The sequence below is a fragment of the Crocuta crocuta genome, unplaced genomic scaffold, assembly GCF_008692635.1.
Source record: "Crocuta crocuta isolate KB4526 unplaced genomic scaffold, BGI_CrCroc_1.0 scaffold70, whole genome shotgun sequence".
NCBI classification, from domain to species: Eukaryota; Metazoa; Chordata; class Mammalia; order Carnivora; family Hyaenidae; genus Crocuta; species Crocuta crocuta.
Window position 1 is genome coordinate 14,171,445 of NW_027528417.1, and position 9,111 is coordinate 14,180,555.

At 46.3% G+C, this 9,111-nt stretch overlaps 1 long non-coding RNA gene across 1 annotated transcript in view; it reads right to left on the reverse strand.

Moving 5' to 3' along the window:
- LOC144223725 (uncharacterized) overlaps positions 1 to 1,024 on the reverse strand; it is a 45,315-nt gene extending 44,291 nt beyond the window's left edge. The window contains exon 1 of the long non-coding RNA XR_013332802.1: positions 776 to 1,024. This is a non-coding gene — a long non-coding RNA (uncharacterized LOC144223725). The remainder of the gene's footprint in view (positions 1 to 775) is intronic.
- Positions 1,025 to 9,111: the final 8,087 nt, after the last annotated feature.

Sequence of the window (9,111 nt, forward strand, 5' to 3'; positions counted from 1 at the left end):
CTCTCTCTCTCTCCTCTTTCTCTGTCTCAAAATAAATACATAAACTTAAAAAAAATTTAGAGTAGAAAAGATAATCTTTACCAGAACATAGAAAAAGATCCATTGTGTCAAAACACACAAGCAAACAAATAAGAAGCAGGTCAGTTTTCTCTTTTTGGCACCGTGCAAGACCATATGCTTCCAGAGATGAGGATTTAAAAATAGCCTGTCCCACAGCTCACACTGTAGCCCTGGGACATGCTGGGGGTGGGAAGGATTGCCTCACACTTAATAATAGTGACACTTCTCATTTATACGAACCTCTTCTCAAAGTAACCCAGAGTACTTTCCAGTTATTTGTTTTCTGTTTTTAAAAAATCAAATCCTCCTGATGTCCCTGCAGACTGAGCAGGAGTTCATACTACTATTCCCACTTTACCGAGATGACTGAGCTATCAAAAGGTGAAGGCATTAATTCCGGATCATAGACTGACTCAGGAATTAGTCTTAGGCAGTTCCAAACACACGCGGCTGCGGGCTGCAGCAACATCCTGAGCCGTGGGAGCCACGAGTTCATAGGATGTTGCACAAAAAAGAAAGAGAGTTGCTTCCCATTGCTCGTGTTTTGAAATGTACTTGCCTTTCATTGTAAGCATTTCATCAGTTTCCCATTCTAAGGCAAATTGCTTACAAGCCCTGGTGACCTGTCTTCGCAGACCAATTTACAGAGTCTTAGTAACAATGTGCTGTCTCAGGTCTCCAGAATTCCTCACCCTCAAGATGGTCTTACACTTACCCTCTCATCCGATCTGTGTAACAGGCTGTAGTTTAGGCAGGGCCACAGTTACGATGAGAGGCATCACAGGCTCAGGATACGGGGGAAGCTTTTCACCTGGAAAGGGCAACAGACACTGAGCGGCACGCAGATGTTCACTCTGCAGGTCTGGGCTGTTTTCCTGCTGGCCACACGGTCCCCTAGGTCTAAGCAATGCGGTGAAACTTGGCCGCACGGGGTATGTTCCCAGGGAAGAAGTCTTCCTCGGTGCTCAGGACGGACTCTGCCACCCAGTTGGGTGCCCAACTCTCAGTTTCAATTGGTTGCGTAACGTGAATGGGGGGAATCCAGATGTGGCAAACATAAGTCAGTGACAAGCTCCCTTTAAGGAAGAAGGGAAATTCATCATCCCGATGGTCTGGCAGACAGTTTTGTGTGACCCACCCCCCTTAGCCCTTATTTCCACCCTACCTCCCTCGGCTCTGCTGTCATTATCTTCTTCCAACACACTAAATTCCCTTGTTTTCCCTTCGTTGGACAAAACCCAACCTGGGGAAATGTAACCATCCTCACCTCCTTTGCTTGTCCCTAAGCAGCAAAATGCTGTGAAGAGCATTGCACACCCTCCTGGAAGCAGCTCACTTTAAATTGATGTCTGCCAACGGGCCCTATCACATTTCTAGCAAATTTGCTTTTTCACGTCTGGATCAACTCGTTCACACCTTTACCTTCCTCCTTAAATCTCCACCACGCATTATCCTCTCCTTCTTCAAGGATGATGACCTTCCTTAATATTCAAAGAGAGTTATTCCATCTTTCTTTCCACCACCAGCTTCTCTACTCACCCACATCTGCACCTGTATACACTACCTCCCATAGGCAGTGCTACTGTTTCTAAAGGTGAGTCTTCCGTTTGTCTCCGGGATTCTACCTCCTTTTACTTATTTCTTTCCAACAACATCATTTTCTCTCATTCTATTGCATCGATCTTATCAACATACAAAGATGCCTGTATGATAACCATTAAAAAACAACTCTCCCTTGATCCTCCTCTTTCCGCACCTTTCTTTGATGTCTTCACAAAAATCTTCAAATGTAAGATCTACTTTTCTGGTCTCCTCTTCTTCAGCTCCTCAATTCTATTCCCATTTCTTGTGGATCCTATCATTCCACCTAAGCATCCCATATCAAGGTCACTAACGATCTACATATTTCCAAAGCCCATACGGACTCAACTTTCTGGACTGTTCAGTAGAATTCGACATGGTTGATCCCTCATACTCTTTTGAATATTTCCCTCTCTGCGCTTCTGTGATGTCACTCTCACCTGGTTTGCCCTTACCTTCCTGTCTCCTTGTCTGGCTCTTCCTCCTCCACATCCGATTCTGGAGTGTTCTGAGGTTCTTGTCTCTGTTCTGTCGACACTCTTCCCAGATGAACTCATTGAGTCTCATGGCTTTAATACACCATCTATATGCAGATAACTCCAAATCTTTATCTCCACCTGACTTCTCCCTGGAGCTCCAGACTTGATGACTATAATTGTATATCTAATAGGCATTTCACACAAACCACCACTCAGGCCAAACAACTGACTTACCCTCCCCCACATCCAAGTCCTTCTCCCCAAGTCTCTCCTTGTCAGAGTAAGTTGTCCTGAGCCACCCAGGTATTTGTTCAGAGAATTTATACGAGTCATTCTAATTTCATTTTATTTCCCTTAAACCCCATGGTTAACCCATCAGCAAGTCCTACTGACCTTACACCTAAAATATATGTCAATCTAGATTATTTTTCATCACCTCTACTATGAGCCACCTTATTCCAAGCTATCGTCACATTGTTCCTGTCCGGATTTTTGGTCCCTATACTCATCTTTCACAAAGTAGCCAGAACAATGTTTCCAAGGCCCGAAGTTATAAAGTCACCTGTCTGCTAAACTCTCTTACCATGAGTATAAAACTCTACAGAGCCTGGTCCCTTACTACTTGTCCACCATCATCCCCTTTTCTTTCTCAGCCTCGTCTGCAACATTCACCGGTTTTTCTTGCTCCCTCAAACCTGCCAATCGTGTCCAATCTGAGGACCTTTGCACTTGCTTTTCCTTCTGCTTAGATGTCCTTCTTCCAGATCTCCAGTGGCTGCTTTATCTTGTCATGCTGGTCTCAGAACAATGTCATTTGCCTTAGACAAATTCACCTGTCCAACGTCGCTAACGTAGTCTCCTCTAGAACCAAAAATAAGCATCCCACCTTTATCCCTGCACCCCTGTGAGGAGGAGTGTGCTCCTTTAGCTAAATGCTAGTGGATTATACCCTCAGCCTTAGTGGTGAGTCAGTATAAAAATTGACAGTGAAATTTGTGACTACATTGTCCCTGGGGGTTCTGAAGATATTCCTTACTCTGTCACTCAGTAGTCTTTTCTCTAAAGCCCTGTGTGAAGATTCTTTTAGGACTAAGAGCTAGAAAAGCTTTGTTTCCCTAGAGGAACTGGTAATGACTCAACTGACTTTGCATTGGTTTCTCTCTCTCTCTCTCTCTCTCTCTCTTTCAGTTTAATAGCACAAGCTCAGAGCCAAAATTTTAGCTTGATTATTGCAGATGTATAGGACTATAGGACCTGGTTACTTGTCTAGACAGTTTTGTCCGCTAGAACTTTCTATAATCATGGAAATATTCTGTATCTGCAACCTCTAATAAGTAGCTACTAACCACGGTGGCTGCTGAGCACTTGAAATGTGGCCAGTGAAACTGAGGAACTAAATTTTTATTGTATTTAATTTTTATTGATTTAAATTTAAATAGTCACACGGGCCAGGTGGTTACACTGGACAGCACAGGTCTGGGTACCCTTGTCTAAGATACTAGAATGTATTTTTATGCACCCTTCATTATTCATGATTGTATTTCCAATAAACTGCCTCAATCCTTTGTGGCTGGTTGGAAAAAAAGAAAGGGAAGAAAACACATTTCAATGAGTAAGTGACTCTGCAAGGCAAGTCAGCATGTTTATAGGCTGGGTGACATGATCAGGGTATGCAGACGATGAGTCTTAAATCCTATTTCCCTTTGTGAGCTCTACAGAAGGAGCACCTGCGGCAAGCCTGAGATCCAAGTGCCGGTCTTCCTTTTGCTGTTGAACATGATGCGTGTCTCTGAGTGAACCGAGATTCAATATATTCACGTGTAAAACGCGGACTCCTGGATTGACAACCTGGTGTCTTCAGCATCTAGATGCCAGATGTGTATCCCCTCCCACTGCCATTCCTCCTGAAGTCCAGGAAGCTGGCCCTTGGCTACTGACTTGCCATATGAGGCAAACCTTTAGAAGGTCTTCTCATTCATGCCCGCACTTAAGGCAGGGTCATTGGTAAATGAGTTTAAAACAAATACGAACAGTCCAAACTTCAAAATGTCACCAGGGAGGGAAAACCCATTATAAATACTTAAGGATTTGGATACTATTTATTACAGAGGGCGGTATCATTCCCTTTATTACATAAAAGCACAGGACTGGCATCAGAAGTCTTGGACTCTAGTCTCAGCTCAGCTACTAACAAGCTGCATGATTTTTGTCAAGTCAAAGTTTCCTCTTCTCTCCAATGAGAGGATTGGACCAGCTGACCTTTAATTTCCTGTCTTGTGCTAGCCATAATAATCAGAGCTAGCATTTATTGAATCTCGAGAACGTGCTAGCGTGCATTGCCTTATTTAGTCCTATAGAGGTGGAGCATATTATTATTTCCATTTCCAAGGCAGAGAGACTGAGCTTTGGTGTTTCCCAAGGGAACAAAGTTAGCGCATGTTGGATTCTCTACTGGAATCCCCTGGTCTGGTTTCAGAGCTCATCTTCCTACCTATTGTGCCTTCTCTAAAATTTTGTGTTTTTCTTCTGTTGCCCAGAATGCCATTGTTTTTCTGGTTAAACAAAGAGTTGTCTTAATGCTTTCAACCAAAGCTTCCAAAATCTGGGCCCAAACATGGTCTCCCCGGACTTCAGAAGGCCCAGGAAAGGCCCAGGGCAGCCAGGACTAATGGGTTGCTTGCCACCTAGCAAGAGCAGCCTTATTCATTTGGCTAGTATGCTGTGCAAATAGTACCGTTTTCTAAGCATGCTGTGATACGACAAAAGCTGTGGACTTAGGCATACGTAATGACTTACCAACAGGGTTTAGCCTGGGCTTCTCACAAGTCATATCACCCGCATTTCACAAGATCCTATCATGAGAGGATGCTCTACCCCACAAATGTCAATCATCACTCCCTGAGAGTGGGATATCTCAGTCATCCCTGTACGCCCAACAGGTCCGTCTTGGACCTGGCCCTCAGCTGATCCTCAGTTAAGACCTTATGTTGTCAGCTGATAGAGCAGGATCCTTCTGGCAGTGAGAATCCCACCATGTTAGAGCCAGAAGGAGCTTTAGAAATGTTAAGTCCAACCTGAAGAGGGTAGAGGATTTTTTGAAGGTCAGTCCACAGTTGGAATGAAAAATCTGCTCTCCCCCATGCCCAGTTCGGGTCCCGTCCTTCTCAGCCTGGTAGTCAGAACCACATCCTTTGGAAACGAGGCAGGGAAAACCTAACTAGAATTTCAGCCTGCCTCTGCAGATGTCAGGAGCAAGGGAGCACCAGTAGTAAGAGAATCTGCCTCCTTTGGCTCCATCAAAGGCCACAGACCCATGAGAACCATCCAGCCTAGCCTGAGCCACACGCCCGGAGGCCACAGCAGTGCGCAGGAAAGTGAGAGGAAGTGGAAACGTGCGAGTGGAGGGCTCAAAGCAACGGGCTCACCACCGGAAAAAAAAAATAAAAATAAACACGCTCAGAAATAGTGTAACTGATATGCAAAGAAGATCAAAACAAGGGTTTTAAAATATCTTGGCTGCTTTAGAGGAGGTGGGGGTGGTAAATGAAGCGAGGTTGCAAATGTGTGTTGGGGGGCAGGGGGGAAGGTTATGTGGATGGTTCACTGCAGCCTGCCAGGCCATGGGAGCCTGAAACCCAAGGGCACTCAGATGAAAATGTGGGAGGTATAGATTCTCATGGGTAACTCAGAGGTAGGCATGGACTCAGGATCAAGAACCCTGGGGACCGTCAGCCCCAAACTCCTCCCTTCCTAAGCTTGGTGCCATTCCCTGAGAATCTGCCCCATTTGGAGTCATAGACATTTGTCCCAAGGCAGGGCATTGAGGCTCAGATAAGCCAGCAGTGAAGGCACCCAGAAGTCCACCCAAGTTGGCTGAACTTCAAGGCTCAAGTAGCAGTTTGGAACAAATGTTCCAGGGTTATGGACTGAGGCTGAGCAAACTCAGGGAAGACTAATTCCCTGATCTTGCAAAGTCCAATTCCCTTTCCTTTCATTTTGTTGCGAAGAGCTACAGAAATGAACTCCCTTTTAAAGGAAAAGCTTTATTTTGAAACTGGTTCCTGAAATGAGAAACCAGAAGTTTGGTGATGGCCCTGCTGCCTGTTTATGCTCTCCCTCTGCCAATTTAACCAGCGCTAATAATAGCTCAAGGATCATGGGACATTTCCAGCATCAGACGGCCGTCAGTCAACAGCATAGGTACAAAGGGAAGCATTGGCTCCCCTACGGACCCAGATAGTCTCCTGGATTTTAGCAGAGGGAAGACACCGGGCAGGGCTAGGGAAAGGGGGGTTGCCTAGGCTTTGGAAATTAACCATCCTTCATATAGGTCTGATATTTACACTTACAAAGCACAATTATATTTACTACCCAGTGAGATGGGCTGAGCAGGGGCAATCATACATATTTTCCAGCTGAGACAGCTGAGGCTCCCATGTGAAATTGTACAAGGACTCTACTCCCAATGATATATGTTCACTACAAGGCCCTGAGGAGCCAGAGATGGGAATCAGATTCCTTAGGTCTAAACTTGAGCTAGTCCTCTCCATACCTTCCTCCTCCTCCTCCTTCTCTCCTTTCTCCTCCTTTGATAAAGAAGGGTGCATTTAATACTTCAGTGATGGAATAGAAGGTGTTTCTTTTAACTTTTGATTTTTAATATTTTTCTATTGTGTTCCTTGTTTAGTCATGAGAAGGCAAATCCTACCCCCAGACTCTTCTTGAACCTGACATTTGGTAGATAACCACCAATACGTGCATGTGATGACCTGTAACCAGCAAAGCCCAGACATCTAGGGCTGAGGTGGGAGACAGATGGTAGAGTCGGGCTTCGATTTCTTTCTGATGCAAATTTGCTCCATAGATCCAGAGAGCAGTGTGGTTGACGCAGGCTGTGGAATTTCACAAGGTAGCATTCCTTGTGGGCTGAGGGTATCCAGGAGAGACTTCTAGATGGAGAAAGCCCTACCGAAGCAGCATATGAAAGGATAAATCTGGACTGAAGCATGGGGAGCTCTAGAGAAGCAATAAGATAAAAGCCCAAAGGTACATGGGGCATCATAGGGATTTCAAAAAGACGCATCGAGTTGAAGCCATGAAATTAATGTTAAGGAGACACTTTGGAGTCATAATGTGGAGGGTTTTGAAAGACCAGCTGAATCACTGTAATGTTATTCTGCAGGCATTTAGGAGTCTCGGAAGCCTTGTGAATGCGAGAGTAGTGTGAGAAAACTAGTGTTCTAGAAAGCTCCTTTTAGTTGTATGCAAGACGGATAATAAGGAGAGCAGCCAGGAAGAGAAGGACCACAAGGGGCAGTGTACTTAGGGTCAAGAGGCTGACTATTCTGCTTTCTAACTGCGTAAACTTGGTCAAACCAGTCCCAGATATATGCATAAATATATAAGAGTCCCTCCTTCTATAATGTGAAAACCTGCCCTGCCTTTCGTTCAGAGAGGTCCTGGACATCACATGCAATGAAGTTAAAATGATTTGTAAGCTATAAAACTACAGAACGGACATGGGAGATAATGCCCCAGGTTGACTTGATGCAACGGATGGGAATGTGAGTTGGTTGGTGGCCGTGGGGGATGAGTGGTTGGGGGCCATATTGAGTGAACGGTAAGCCTCGCTCTGGAGGGGTATCGCGTTACATCCCTTGGCACCTTCTGTGTCACCTGGCACAGCCTGGGGGCCATCAGAAGATTAAGGTGTGTTGAGCTACTGCTTAAGAGTCAAAGACCAGAAATCCCTTAGGTCCCCAGTAACTTCCTCAAGGGAAAGAAAGAAAGAACCAAGCTCGCTTTTCAATCTTGATCTTGAAATACAAATAAACAGTAGAGTGACTGTTTTTGCAGAGTTGCCGAGTAATTATGGAGGGCAAGGAAGAGTCAGTTTGCACAAGGTGATTGCTCAAGACAAAGGTCTTGCCACTGGACTGGTGGAGTGTCCGGGAAGGTGCAAGCAGAAGTCAGCCCAGCTGTTCCCAGCGGCTGCTCACTCGAAGGCAGGCCTCGGCCGCATGGCCAAGAAGGGTTAACCCAAAGGAGTGAAATGAAAACTGCAGAATTGAGACTAGGTTAGGAGGGGTGAGACAGAGCCATCTGGGCGTTCGGCCAGCCCTAGGCTTCCAGTGGAAGTATTTCACAACCTCCTTCTTTCTTCACGGGTTATGTCCTTAGAGTGAGCAGCCAGTGGGAGCATCTTGGGGGAGTGGAAACTGCACTGGACTGAATGTCAGAGCTCTGCGTTCAAGCCCTGGCTCCAACACTGCCCAGTGGTGTGAACCTTTCCTTTTGGGCCAGGCTCAGATGAGACTGCATGATCCCTGGGACGCCCTTCGGATTCAGACTCCTGAGCGGGGCAGGGGACAGGCCAGCCTGTCCTTCCAAACTGAAATTCAGCGAGGACGGCTACAGTGAGTGAACTGACCTACAGCCCAGGGTGACTGAGTCCTGTGACCAGACTTTAGCTCAGGCCATGATGGCAACACGGGGAATTTCAAACAAGGTCAGCTTGGGGCAGAGGCATCTGTGTGCCTGCCAACCAGGGGCTGAGGTTCAGATGAATCAGAGAGCTGGGAGCCCTGCGAGTTCACCCTCGTCACGCCGCGGAGCTGCGTGTAACTCAGAGGACAATTTCCCCGATCGATTCTTCCTTCTGAGCCCGGGACAGCATAACTTCTTTCTCTCCTGCTCCCATTTTCCTTCTCCGAGTCCCAGGAACTTCCTCCCTCCCCTTCGCCCACTTCCCGAGCAGATTCTCAGTGATAAATGCACTTGCTCTCTTGCACACACTTCCCCTGTTTTTTCTGGTGACCGGCCACAGCACCGGCTCAGGCTTTGGGAAGTAGGGTGTGGGGCATGGGGGCAAAGTTCACAAGCTGGTCCCTGTGGCTGTCCCGCTGTGTCACGTGTCTGTGCAGGCAGAGTCCTGAAATGAGCATGGTGAGCTCATTTCTAAAGAGGGACCCATGACTCCTGAGCCGCTCAG